Consider the following 13,773-nt stretch of genomic DNA (forward strand, 5'->3'; position numbering starts at 1 on the left):
ATACTTTATCAACAGAAGCTGCTTTAATGGACCTACCACACTGATGCTGAACAGAGAGAAACTGCAGGACAGACAGCATGAGAAACAGGGAGGGCTTCAGGACAGGAAAATTTGTCTTGAATGGAAGATGAACAAGGTTTTGACAAGATACTCCATTAACAAGTGATTTCAAGAGGCAGCAATATTGGAAACACTCTTCTACAGAGCACAGAACAGAGAGATGTCCAAAGGAAGTGTGATGCCTCTCAGCAGTAGCATCAGGCAGCATCCAAAGGGCAAAAACACAGGCAGGCCAAACCAGAGCTCACCCTCAACCAAGAGATGAATCCTTCAGGAATGTGATGGGACAGAGGCAACCCCTGGGATTGGATCAGTTCAGGCATCCCCACACTTTATTTACATCTCACCTCTGCCCTGCCCACTGCTGCAGGGCAGAACCATTCTCTCCTGCTATTAACAAGAACGTGCCTCGTTTCAAAATCCCAAGGAACGCTGTACTCCAGTGTGATGTGTATCTGTGGCATCACATCTCACTCATCTAAGGAGTCAACCCATTCATTTCCCATTAAATTAATATGCCTCCCTTTGTTCTGGAAGAAAACATGGTGAGCCATAAAAACGAAACACACAGACACATTTTTCCCATCTCTGCTTTCAGAGGCCACAGCTAAGTGAAAGAAAAAATTGCTTTACTGTGTCCAGGGCAATAGTTTTCCCCTCTGGATTAGCACAGTTTGTGCTGGGCTTTGTGACTAGTTGCCACTGCCCAGGTACAGCTGTACAAACTGCACTCTGCAATGCAGCACAAAATTAACTATTTAACTTAAACCCAAATCCATTCTCCCTACTCACTGAACAACAGCAGCTGACAAAGTATGGATCTGGCATTGGCTCACATGCAATAAAATTTGCTGCAAGTATCTAAAAATACACTTCCTGGCTGGCAGCCTAAGGAACCAATCAATGAAAGTTCAAGAGGTGTGTTTCACAGTCCAGATGTTCTCAAACTCTGCTCCACTGACAGCTTACAGAGACGGCTGGTCACATCATGCTGACTTTTCTCCCTTTTGTTGTACCAGCTTGTGTCCAGAAGATGAAAAGCACATTTGAAATTCTTTAAATATTTCTCCTTAAACATCTCCTTTTGCTACAGTTAGCATAAAAACATCACAGCAAATCAATGGGATAAGAGGCTATCCCAAAGACAACTTGGTGGAAAGTACAAATCAAACTCAAAGCTCTGCAGCAGAATGAACTTAATGAGAGCTCCAAAGGCAGAAAAATTACAGGATCCACGTGTGCATACACACATTATAGATAATGACAAGAAGTCCACTGGCTGAAATGCTTTTCTTAACCCCACCTACTCACTTTGTCAGCAGATACAGAGTTGAAATTTGTGAAAACTGGACAAGGGAAAGAGAGCTAACCTGCAAATTTAAGGATAAAACTTAGTAGGATTTTCTAGGCAAATAAATTGTAATTGTGAACAGTGTTACTAGATCTAATTTCATTAAAAACCCATGCCTGAATGATTTCCTCTAACACTTCAGTTGTACAATATATAACAATCAGTTATAAATTATTATATAAATGCAAAACTATATCTCAGAAAAAAGATGAAAACTAATTTAAACACGCTTATCCATGCACCAAAACAAACACAAAACAATCAGAACTGTCAAAAATCTAAGCTTGAGAACACTGCCATGCTCCTTGCACAGGGGATACACAAACTCTAGCTTTGGACATACAAATGTTGTCATCCATCCTTTCATCTGGATTTTAAATCAGCAGTTAGCAACTTGAACACCTTTGGCACCACGCACAAGAGGCACAAGGGAAGCAGCTTGGTCCAGCATGTAGGTCCAGTAGCTGCTGCTGCTACAGAGACCTGTCCTTGCTGGAGTCACAAGAACACTCAGAGTTCAGTCCTTCGAGGGAAAAATGAATGGAATGTTTAGCTTGATACAAGGAAAAATCGTAAGAAATTACATACCATGCAGCTCCACTGCCCTCAGCAGAGAAATTGAAAAACAGGTCATGTATGGCACCTTTTATACACCATTTTTTATTTTGATCTTGGCTATGAAGTCTTTTGTCTCTCCCTTCCTTGCAAAGGCACACAGATCTGTGAGCATACCCAGAGCAGCCTCTGAGGCTCTTCTGCTGCATTTTCCAGGGAGCAGCCCTAATCTTGCCAAGTCAGAAGAGTCACCAATCCATCATTTCTGCTAGCATGTTACAGAGCAGAGCACTAAAGCAAAATTCTAATATTCAGTGCTTTTCCATGAAAAAAGTGCTCTGCAACTTCACTCTGCTCCATCTTTCCTCCCCTGAATAGAACTTTTGCCCTTGGTTTTATGTCTCTGCTTCAGACACAGGGCTGCTTGATGATAGCAGAACATGCATTACATTCTGGGATTTCTTCAATCCTACATAACCCAGACAAACTCCTTGCTTTTAGTAAAACAATTGTATGCGCTACAATTTCTCCTTGAACACCAAAATTTCAACAACTCTTGCCCACTAGGTCACTGAATTTTAAGTAACCATCTTTAATGCAAGCCACAGCACTCTAGCCAGGTACTCCATTTCTGGTGTGAACAAGAATTTGTTTTCACCTGGAGGTTCGTGTGTCTGCAGCACAGGTCGACAGCTTCATGCACTACACAAACCTTTCAGCCAATATTCTGCTGGCAGATCCCTTTACAGACAGGCTTCTAAATCAATCCAACTCAAAACTACTGCTGTGGCTAAATATGGGGCTCAGGTGAGCAGGGGGGAAGTGATTTCCTTGGCTCACCATCAGGCTGGCTGTCTGAGGGGTTACTGAGATCACGGATGCTGCCGCCTCGGTCTCTATTTTTCACATCTTTTGGCAGATATATAGAGCAAGACAGATTCCTTTATGTATGATAAATGCTACAATCACTGCCATCTCCTCAGGGAAGGCAGAATGCTGATCACAGCTCAAATGGCTATTCAGCTCATATGGAAAATACAACTTCCCCACTGCAAGGCAGGCTGATCTTCTGCAGGCTAAACAGTCACAGATAGAGAATATGTGTTTTGATTACCTGACTACACTGCACTTTATAAACAAACCATTACTTTGGGTGGGTTTGATCACTTTTGTTGTCCCTTAAGGCAGTAATTTTATCACCTTAGTGCTTTTCTTTTAAACTCCATCTTGGGAAAAAGAAAGTAAGACAAAACCCAGACGAGAAAGGTCTGGTCACCATCAGCTGTGCCCCAGCCTGTACAACACAGAGCTCTGTAGCACTGGGGATTCTCCCAAGCTGACAGTCACCTCCAAGCACAAGCTTACAGAAATGAGTGCCCAAGGAACCTGCAAACTTACTTGAGCTGATATTCTGACATACTCATAAAAATTACCAGCTACTGACACTGCAGTCAATAATTTCATATTATACCTTGGGATCATTAAGGATTAAAAAGCCTAAGCAAATATTCACACAGCAGAAATACTCTCTCTCCTCTAGATAAATAAAATAAGGTGTGGTGTGTGACACAAAGACATGGCATTTCTCTCATAAATCCTACTTGCCTGTAATCATACTCTTGTTCTCCTTCATTTCCCTTTCTGCCCACCAGCAGGTCAGAAAGCTTCCAAACTGTTTATTCTTCTGGGCATTTTCTGTTCGGTTTGGTTTTTAATACTGTCTATGTTTAAACAGTCTATGTGGTCCCATTGCTGCAAACACCCATACAAAATTAAATTCAATAAACAAAAAAATCTCTTCAACTCCTTCAGAACTGCAGGCATGATAGAGTCAGTGAGACTGCACAGCAGAAGAGGCAGTCTGCCATCCCAGAAGCTTTTACTGAACTCTGTTCTATTTAGTTCTCACATCAGCTGGATAACAGATGATTTAAAATACAAATATTCTATATCATATACTTCAAATCTAGGCTCTGAATGCAAACAGTACCATTATCTGCTTAACAAAGACCAATTATTCACTGAATAATCAAGCTACTGTTCAAGTTCTGAATACCTGTAATATGTTATTTGATAATATGGTGCCTTCTGACCTAGACAGTGCTGCCTACAGTATATAATTAAAGGTTTCAGATACATTTTGCTTCTCTTCTGCCAAATATTGTTCATGCAGCATGCCTTATATATTCAGTGAAACTAAGAGGAAAAACAGCCTTTTTTAGACTGAAGTGCTTTGCTAAACCATTTAAACACAACCAGTAAAAGCCCCAAGATCAGATGTCCATCTAGGGAAGGAAAGTACCACTGCTATCAGTTTTTCTTGCAATATCGAATTCTCCATTTCATAACTTCATATCTTGAACACTGGCCTTCCCTTTTTTCTACCTTCATTCTAGGAAACAACACTTGCCATTGCCTTATGATAGCATTATAACCAAGATAAGTATTTAATTTCATTAGATATCATCAGCAGAGAAAGCTCCTGCCCCACACAGCCACCAACGAAAAGGGAGTATGTTTAAAAGTGATTTTTGAAGCTTGTGAAATACACAGGCACTAGGGTATAGAGTCCTTCCTCTCTTGACAAAATGCACTGTGCAAACCTGTATTTCCCAGTCAATTTGTCCCATGTTCCTCAATCCTTATCTGGAGGCATGAAGCAGAAGAAAGCTGGCTGACTTCACTGCTCACTCAGCCCATGCAATCTCTCCATCAAGGCAGCCCGTGGAAGCCAGGAGTGTACAGGGCTCTTAGCTGAGACTGTGGAACCTTTCTCTCACCAGAGATGCATTTACTTCATTTAACCCAGCAAACATCAGTCACATCCCAGCAGTTGTCTGGGCACTCACAGACCTGGCTGCATTTGCAAATGCTTCAAACAAATAACCAATTAGTCTTTGCTTGCTAGTTCCTATGCCCTGTCCTTTCAGATTTGGGCCTTGGCAGGCTACCAGCTACTTGGGCTGCAGTCCTTTCCCCCTGAAAAAGGGAAATCATCTTATACTGAAAGAAGTTCTTCAAAAGCAACAAGCCTATCTATGCTTCAGAATGAAGTGTTGCAGTCAGATTGGGTAAAATATCCAACTGCTAATGGAAAAAAACTCCAAATTTCTTTCCATCACTCCCAAATTTCACAAGGGAGCTGCTGCTGAGCATTTTTAATCAAAAGAGAATGTAATTAAAAAATAAACCAAACATCACCCTTACAACTGGACAGTCCATAGCTCGAGATTCAAAGGTCTGTAACAATCCCTGAGCTCCTATTCCATGGGCTCTGGAGGGAACTCTTTGCCTGGCACTCCAGCCTTCCCAGCATTTCAAATACCTTCATTTACACATCAAACTGCTGCCTTCTGGCAGGATCCAAGCCTGGGTACCAGCCTAAAAGCAGCACTGTTAGAGTTAACTGGTATAGTCTCCTCCTCAGCTAGAACCATGGCTCTTTACCTGCTCAACAGTTACTTCTTTTTCCATAGCAGAATAATAGGTGCAGGAAGATGGCCAGTACCATTAAACTCACACTCTTCAGAATCTTTAACTAAATACAATCTTTTTCAAATGTCAGTCTCAGGAGTCACTATGGTGACTATTCTGACTTGTAAAGCAGAGAGAAACTGCCTTACTAGTTACTTCTATCTCATGAGGAGCAACCTACTAAAGGAATTCTTTCTCATTTTCACATTAAAAAACAATAGCAGGGAGACAAGTTTGGTGAATATGTCCATGAATCTCACTCAGCATGTAACATTTAGATTCATCACAGATTTATCCCACAACGAACTTTGAAATAAAATATATTTCAGGAAACTTCAATACAAGTCATATGACACCATGCATTTAAAAACCCCAACTACTACTCAGGAAGTGCTCTCCAATGCTCTGAGCTAAAGAACTGGGGCTAAGAGAAAAGCTTTGGATTTTTCTGTGCTAGCCCTACTTTTTTTTTTCCTTCTTCTTTTGAACTGGAGGAGAATTCTGCAGGGCACAAGTCATTCAGAAAGGCAGTGCAAGGTGCAGCTCAGCAGGGGTGGAGCAGAGAGGCCACAGCTCTGTCCCAGACTCCAACAGAAGCCATGAAATATTTCCTCTCCCCAAATCTACCCCAAATTCCCACCATCAGCCTGGTTTCACTGCTGTGTACTGAGGGTTGAATTCCCATTTTAAAATACTTGGAAGACATATTAATGCAGAGAATATCTGCTCAAAAACAGCTCCTTTGGAGTAAATCTCAAACTTCAGATTTATTTTTTTTTTTGAAACTTAAAATGAACTTTTCCCATTGCATGATGCAGTACTGAACAAAAGTTTTTCAGAAAGCTCTCTATAGTCCTTTAAATAGGCTCTCGCAGGAAAAAAGGCAAAAAATCTCAATACTTACAATATTTAAAAACTTGACTGCACTTCTATTTAAAACAAAATGAAAACTTTAAAGAATACAGTGAAGAAACTCCAGCCACTGTCCTCCAAAAAGACAAAACTTTTCTTTCTAGTCCACAAGCACTTTCATATCACAGTGGAAACACTGCAGCAGTACTATGTAATAAATATGCATGTAATAATCAAAAGTGAGGATCCCTGATCTAAACAGCAAGGAAGATTGTTTCAGATAAATTACTTTCTTTTGACCTATTTTCTACTTGTGCAGCCACCTGTTCCAATTTTAAAAAATACAGGCTTTTCCATGGGGCTACATGAAAAACTTACATGATAGAAAATGTACAAAAGTTAACCCTCCCAACTGTAAAATAAATTGAATTAAAAAACTACTTTCACAGCTACTCTTGTCTGCAGATAAGGTATGAAAATATTACAGTATAAACATCACCTAATTGGTTTTTTCAGTGGTACTCCTTTAGATAACTAGAGTAAAGCTAGGTTATTACTATTTCAATGTTTGCAATGTGAAATGTGATAACAAAAGTGTACATGTGCTTATGGTGCCAAAGACAGTAAAACTTCTCTTTACCAGTGTTGATCCTTGATATGTAGGTAAACAAGAAATACCTGGGTATCCCCAAAATGCACAGACCTGAATTAATATCTGCTATGCATTTCAAGAGACTATGTGACAAGCTTGTGCTAGGATGCAAAAATGCCAATGGAATTTTTATACAGTATTATCTCTATAACTAAAGGGCTCCTAAGCACCTATCACCATTCACTATATTCTCATTAAAATGTATTTAGACTGCAAATCCTCTGGGACAGGACTTGTCTTTTATCTGTACTTGAAGAGTCTACTGCTTACAATGAGGATCCCAGCCTTATTTGCTTTAAATACTAGCACAGCACAAGTTGGGGTTTATTTAATGTAGAAGACTGAAAAAATTCAGAAAGAGCCCTTTGTGTTCATTCTGTGCCTAATTCACATTTACAGCTCAGTAGAAACACTTCAGCTGTCACTCTAGTAACAGTTTCTCCTACCTAAGAAATTCAAGATGGGGCCAAATTTGCCTGCATAATGATTTCACAGTAAGTGGCAACCAGATGGACAGCACACTGCCATATGCTCCCCTTTGCTCAGAGGTGGAAAAGTGAGCAAACAGAACCACAAAAAAAGAACAGAGGAGGGAGAAAAATATCTCTGAAGTGTGCCCATTAATTCATGCACACAGCCCTTCCTACCAGGAGCAAGCACCAACTCCCCTGCTCCTCACAGTGAGGATGTGGATTCAGGGCACCCTGAGCAGCTGCATTCAGCCCCCTTGGGGAAGGGAACCAGCACCTGCATGGCCCTGAGAAAGGAAGGGAACAAGGACTGTCCCCCATGGGCAGCCTCTCTGGAGCCTGCACTCTGCAATGAAGCACCAAGAGCCCAGAACTTGTACCCACTCTGCAGCCTCCTCTCAAGTTTTTATTTTTTTTTTAGCCCAGAGATAACATGCATCAAAAACTTTTAAGTAAACCTTGATGCTGCTGCCCGTGTCCTGCACTGCTCTTTAGCTGGAGGAGACAATCTGGCCATGTCAGAATGTCTCCAAGGAGTACCTGCCCTTTTGAGCTAGTTCTAAAAATAACACCTTTCCAAGTTAAACATATCTATTTAATTACACTACTGCTCCTGCTCCCTAAGTCCGCCTTCTTATGACCGAAAAAAAAAGAAAAAAAGAGAGCATTCAGATTTCTGGATGTGGCAGCTGGTAACAGAAGAAAAGCAACAAATATATACAAGAAAAATCATTCAGATTGGCTGTTTTAAACACACTTGTGCAATTAACACAAGAACTTTGACCGTATCTCCCTTTCCTGCTAAAAACTGCTTTCAAAGCTGTCTACTTTTATCATTCCAGATAAAAATGCAATTATTTACTACATCTGGGTTGTAAAATGCAGGCAGCTATTATATACAGAGAAAAATTATGCACTGCTTGCTGAGACACACCACATGCCTCATGTTTACATCCTGTATGTTTGCTAACTTTAATTATTACAGACAGACAGGAGCTCTTTAGTTCACTCAAAGAAGAGCTTTCTTTACATTTGTACCATCAACTAAATTGACTGGTAGTCCAAATGACTGCTTTTCTGTAAGAAATTATTTGATAAACTTGAACAAAAGCATTGAAGGAAGAATTATAAAATAATTCAACAGTAAAGGTCTCACTAACTTCAATAAAACTTGTATTTTGCTATTTTTATGCACGAATTTTCATTTTCTATTAGTGGAAAAACCTGGTAGGCACACTAAAATATCAGACACATAACACTTTCCACTACAAAGACTTTCACAACTTTTTTGAGAAGCTCTGACACTTGCCTGTCTGCAGGCAGCCTTTGAAGCTCCCTGGAACAGCAGAGATGATCTTTGTCTCACAGCAATCCATTCAAGCTAAACTGAACTGTTTTCCTATGCCTGCCTGCTTTTTAAATCACGTATTGAAAAAGGTGGCCTCTCCAAAGCCAATCCAAATGGACACAAACTCCTGCACAAAGGCTGGGCACCTGTACCTCTGACAGAACTGAGGCAGGTGTGCTGTGAGCACTGGCAGGCTGCTGAGGCTAAAAAGCAGAGAGAGGCAGGACACAGAGCAGAAAGGAGGATGAAACAGGTCAGACTTCATCTGTTGTTCCCCTACACAAAGCACAGACCCAAAGGTCCTTTCCCCACACATCCAGTAACAGCCTCATCAAATAAGGCAATTACCCGAATTAGAAATCACCACTGAAGGCTCAAATCCCATTTAGGGATTTTTTTAAGTCAACAAAGGAAGTTTATACCTCCATGTAGTGTAATTTTACAAAATAAAACCCAAACCAAACAAACACACAAAAGGGGCTAAGCCTCCCAATACCAAGAGGTTCCACGTTAGAAACTAATTTGCAAGAAGGTTATTTGGGCTGAAAGTAAAGCTCTTGAAAACTCAGAAGCACCGCGTTTAGAACAGCCTATTACTTCAGCTCCATTTGCATTAATCCTCCTCTCAACTATGAAGATCACACACCACTCCTGCAAATCACTGAGCAGGGTGGCTGGGAACAGGGAACTGTAGCTGCACAACCCTAATTCAGGTATTTGCTGATTTACAGGGCTAACTCTGCAACCAATGGATTTGAACACTCATTTTCAAAGGTAGTTTTATTTGTGTGTAATGCTATAGGCACACAGGGTGCTTTACAGATGTAAGGAAAGATACAAAAAATATCTCAAAGAAATCTTGGTTGAAACACATCAAAGCAATGCTGAACTCTAGAACACGATAAAATGCAAGTGAGACAGAGGAAGAAGCCAAGAAATAAGCTGATGTTGCATTTTATAATGCTTACTTGATAAACATTATTGACAAGTATCATCAGAAAACCTCCACTGCTACTTGAATTTACAAGGTCTGACTTCACTCTATTCATGCAAACCCAGTGATTTCAATGGGATTACGTGGAGGCAACAGGTTTCACTGGGACCTTATAACAAAATTAAGAATTAAACCCTAATACATCAACTTGCCACATCAAGTCCTAAGCCCAGCTGATGGGTGGGCTGAAACATGACAGACTGAGGTAACCCTGCTGCTGCCCACAACACACCAGCTACAAATTTGGATGAAAAAAGGTTTCAACTTGTTGTCCTCATATTTCACAAGTCCCATACCTTCTCAATGATTTCTCATGGGCATCTCCTTGCAGCACTGAGTCCTTCACAGCACAGCCAACAAACTCCATCTCTCTCCTCACCCACTCTTTTGCAGCACTCTTCTCCTTATTGGACACAGCTGTGGCCCATTAAGGGCAGGCCTGTTCCTAATCTTTGGTGATGAGTACAGCTGCAACTCCTCAGGGGTGAGACTGCCTTCTGCACTCTTCTCTTACATTCTATCCCTCCACATCAATTCACCTTGGACAGAAACCTCTAGAGCCAAAGAATGAACAACAGCAAAGTTCTACCCCAGAGCAGTAAGAAGCCAACCTTTTACTATTTTTTTACTCTTCTCTTGAAAATGGCATTTCACCAAGTATGCTCATATCCACCTACTTCAAAAATACTCCCAAAAGTTCAGAAATTTTTTACAAGTCAAAAAATCCAAAACTCCCCATTTTCCAGCACCACTGATTCCAGACTTACTGAACCTAACAAGAGTGTGGCAAATACCCTTCAGCAGCATACAAAATCAGTCTAGAACCAGTGAGGAGAGGAAAAGGAGGAATCAAACCTCAGTCCTCCTCTCATACACCAACTAGAAATGTAGATTCTTCAAATGGCACTTATTGAACACTTTAGATGTTAACACATGCAGTAGAAAGGACTCCAGCTCAATCTCCTATATCAACATTGGTTCTGCAGTGCTCATAGGGATAAAGTATTTTTTCTGTTAGTTAATCCCACTGTCCAGGAAGCAGTTTAGCTGAGCACTGCTGTAACTGAAGTAACACCTCGTTTGCTGCTCTGATAAAAGATGTAGTTTTGTCCTGTGTAACACAATTCAATTAATTCTTGTGCTATTGCCAGGTAATGCAACTAATTTACACGAATAGTGATGATGCAGGTAAATTTTAGTCGTGTCAGGATCTCGCAGGGCAGTGCAGTTTCTCCTCCCAATGTGGAGCTGATCACATGCAGGAACACAGAAACCATGTGCTCCATCCTGCTGGAGATGTTGTGAGTGCTGTCCCCCCGTGATGCAACAGCACTGCAGCCTCAGGCTCCGCAGTGAGCGCCCAGCAGGGACAAACAGCGAGCTGCAGGTTTGGGGAGCCACCACTGAACCCCCCTGGTGTAACAGCACTACAGCCCTGGGGGCCAGGAGAGCATCATGAGCTGTAAGCGTCTTGTACAGGGCACCTTCAGAACTGTAATCACACTTACATCCAACTAACCTCTGGGAACAGGCACAGCGAGAGGGGACACAGCCACTGTTATGTTCTGCATTTATGCTGTCAGTCAAGATCTGAAAATACTTCAGCTGAGTAGCAGGCTTGCACTTGTACTCACACTGCAAGCATACGTAGCTCACATCTTAATTTTCTTACTGGCCTTTTCATAAACCAGTGCAAGTTCAGATCTTTATCTTACCTACTGCTCCAGTTTTGTGGCTGAAATAGCAGATCTGTACTCTTGCTTCACATCTCTGCTGTCTTTAGCATAATTACTACCCAATAACCACATCTCAATTTGTGTGCAACTTCCACCTCTTCTCACCCTTCAGGCAAAAACAGCATCTTGCCCTAAACACTTTTGCATCAGGACAGAGCTGCAAAAGCTCCACTTTGTTCAGAAACACAGAGGAATAATTGAGATGAGTACATGCATTGCTTTGGGAATGGCTCCTCACTCACACCATCCCCTCACTGACTGTGGGCACACTCTGCCCAGCACTTAGGAACCACAACACGTTTGAAGCAGCACACACTTGCTTCTTATTCTGCATCCTCTGTAAATGAGAAGCATTCCTCCCCTTCTCTGCACAGAGTATTCTGCCTCACAATCCAGACATTGTTCTCAGCACCAAACATACATTTTACCATACAGGATACCCGGTGCACAATGCTAACTGCAGCATCTCCTTGCAAAGCACCTATGTGCTACTATTTTGTACAGTCTAATTTATAACCCCCACCTAACACGACTGTGGTAGCAAAAACCCTTTCACAAGTGTCCTGCAGGAACTCTCAGCATCTTCACAGGAGCTATCAAAAAATTATTATCAGTACTGTTTCATCTAATCCACGCTTGGTTAGCAATGTTATTACAGCATGTTAAAAGGACAGAGGCTGCTTATCCCTCTTTGTTCAAATTCCAGTAGTAAGTGTTGCAAAAATAGCAGGATTCCTAAGAGTCATATAGCAAAGCAGCAGTTTCTGACGATGTGCCTCAGAGAGGTGCCCTGCGCTCCAACAAATGAGCCTTCTCTGCTGATTGCATTCACAGCTGTAAATACCCCCACACCATTACACATTTTACTTCTTTTACACATAAAATCTTCTGCAGCTGTTACACCTGGTGTCAGGTGCATGCTCTAATGCAGAGCTTGTAGATCGGTTCGCTCTTAAACCTTCACGTAAGAACCAAGAAATTCTGGAGATACACTTAGCAGAGCCTTTTCCTAACTTCAGACGACTAACAAGCTTTGAAACCATGCATGTTCACATACTACTATTTTTAAGAAAAGTTACTCTGACATGCTGTCCCATTACAGCTCATCAGTCCCCACAATTTAGATTTCACCTCTACAAATCTAACAAAAAAGGCCTCTTAAGTTTATTACATTTTAAGGAAGGCAAACTGAAAATTCCCTAGTAAAGAGCACTCTAATTGGATTTCGACTCTAGAAAAGAAACTACTATTCCTTTTCTCGTTGGGGCAGGCAATGATGCTACTCCAGGACAGGGGGTTTGCAAGAAGCAATGCAGTACCTTACACATACAGAATACTCTTGCGTGAGGACACTGCTGAGGCACCACCGTTGGGTGGGTTTGCACACACACACATAATAAAAACAACTTTCGCGCTCAGGCATTACCGTATGTTCGTATTCGGGATCCGCACATCCGAAGTTGTCCGGCCGGGCCCGTCCGGAGGCGCGCGGGCCGGGCCGCGAGGCGTGAGGCGCCCCTCAGCGCCCAGAGCCCCTCGGCCCCGCTGGAACGCGGCTCCGGCCCCGCAGTACAGGCGGAGCGACCCCCGCACCTCCCCGGCCGGGCCGCGGCTCGGCTGACCCCGCGTGAGGGGGCGCGGGCCCCGCCGCAGGCCGGCCCGGGGCACAGCGCCCTCGGGCCCCCGGCCCCACGGCCGGCAAGTTGGCGGGAGGCGGCGCCCGCCGCCAAACTTTGTCCGCCCGCCGCGGAGGGGCTCACCCGCCAGCGGGCCCCCGCCGCCGCGGCGCGGGGAGCTCGCCGGGCCGCCCAGCCCGACCCCGGGGACGGCGGGGCGCGCGGCGGCCCCGGGAGGCTGAGGGACCGGGATCCCCGAGCCGCGCGCGGCCGCGACGGGGCACGGCACGCACCCGCCGCCCGCGCTGCAGCGCGGTACGGTCCCGCGGCTCGGGCGCGGCCGAGAACCCGCTGCCCGCGGCGGGGCACGGCGCTGACCGGGGCTCCCCGCTCGCGCCTCCGTCCCCGGGGCTCCCCTCACGTACCTGCTGCCCGCGGCACCCGCGCCGCCAGCGCCCGGCGCGCGCCCCGCGCGGGACCCGCGGCCGCGCGGGGAGGAACCCGGGGACCGCCCGCGCGCGATCCCGCGCGCGCCTCCCGCCGTTCCTGCCGGGTCGCCTTGGAAACGCGGGGCCGGCGCGCGGGGTCGGTCCGCGGGAGCGGAGGGGGCGCGCGCGCGTCCGCCGCGCGTCACGCGGGCGCGGCCGGGCCAATCGCGGCGGCGG

The 13,773-nt window shown here is 44.0% G+C and overlaps 1 protein-coding gene across 2 annotated transcripts in view; it reads right to left on the minus strand.

The window, feature by feature from the left end:
• TMEM266 (transmembrane protein 266) overlaps positions 1-13,588 on the minus strand; it is an 80,772-nt gene extending 67,184 nt beyond the window's left edge. For both annotated transcript variants that reach the window (XM_058033683.1, XM_058033682.1), the window contains exon 1: positions 13,534-13,588. The gene's annotated coding sequence lies outside the window, so the exon portion shown is untranslated. The remainder of the gene's footprint in view (positions 1-13,533) is intronic.
• Positions 13,589-13,773: the final 185 nt, after the last annotated feature.

This window comes from Melospiza georgiana, chromosome 13 (genome assembly GCF_028018845.1).
Source record: "Melospiza georgiana isolate bMelGeo1 chromosome 13, bMelGeo1.pri, whole genome shotgun sequence".
NCBI classification, from domain to species: domain Eukaryota; kingdom Metazoa; phylum Chordata; class Aves; order Passeriformes; family Passerellidae; genus Melospiza; species Melospiza georgiana.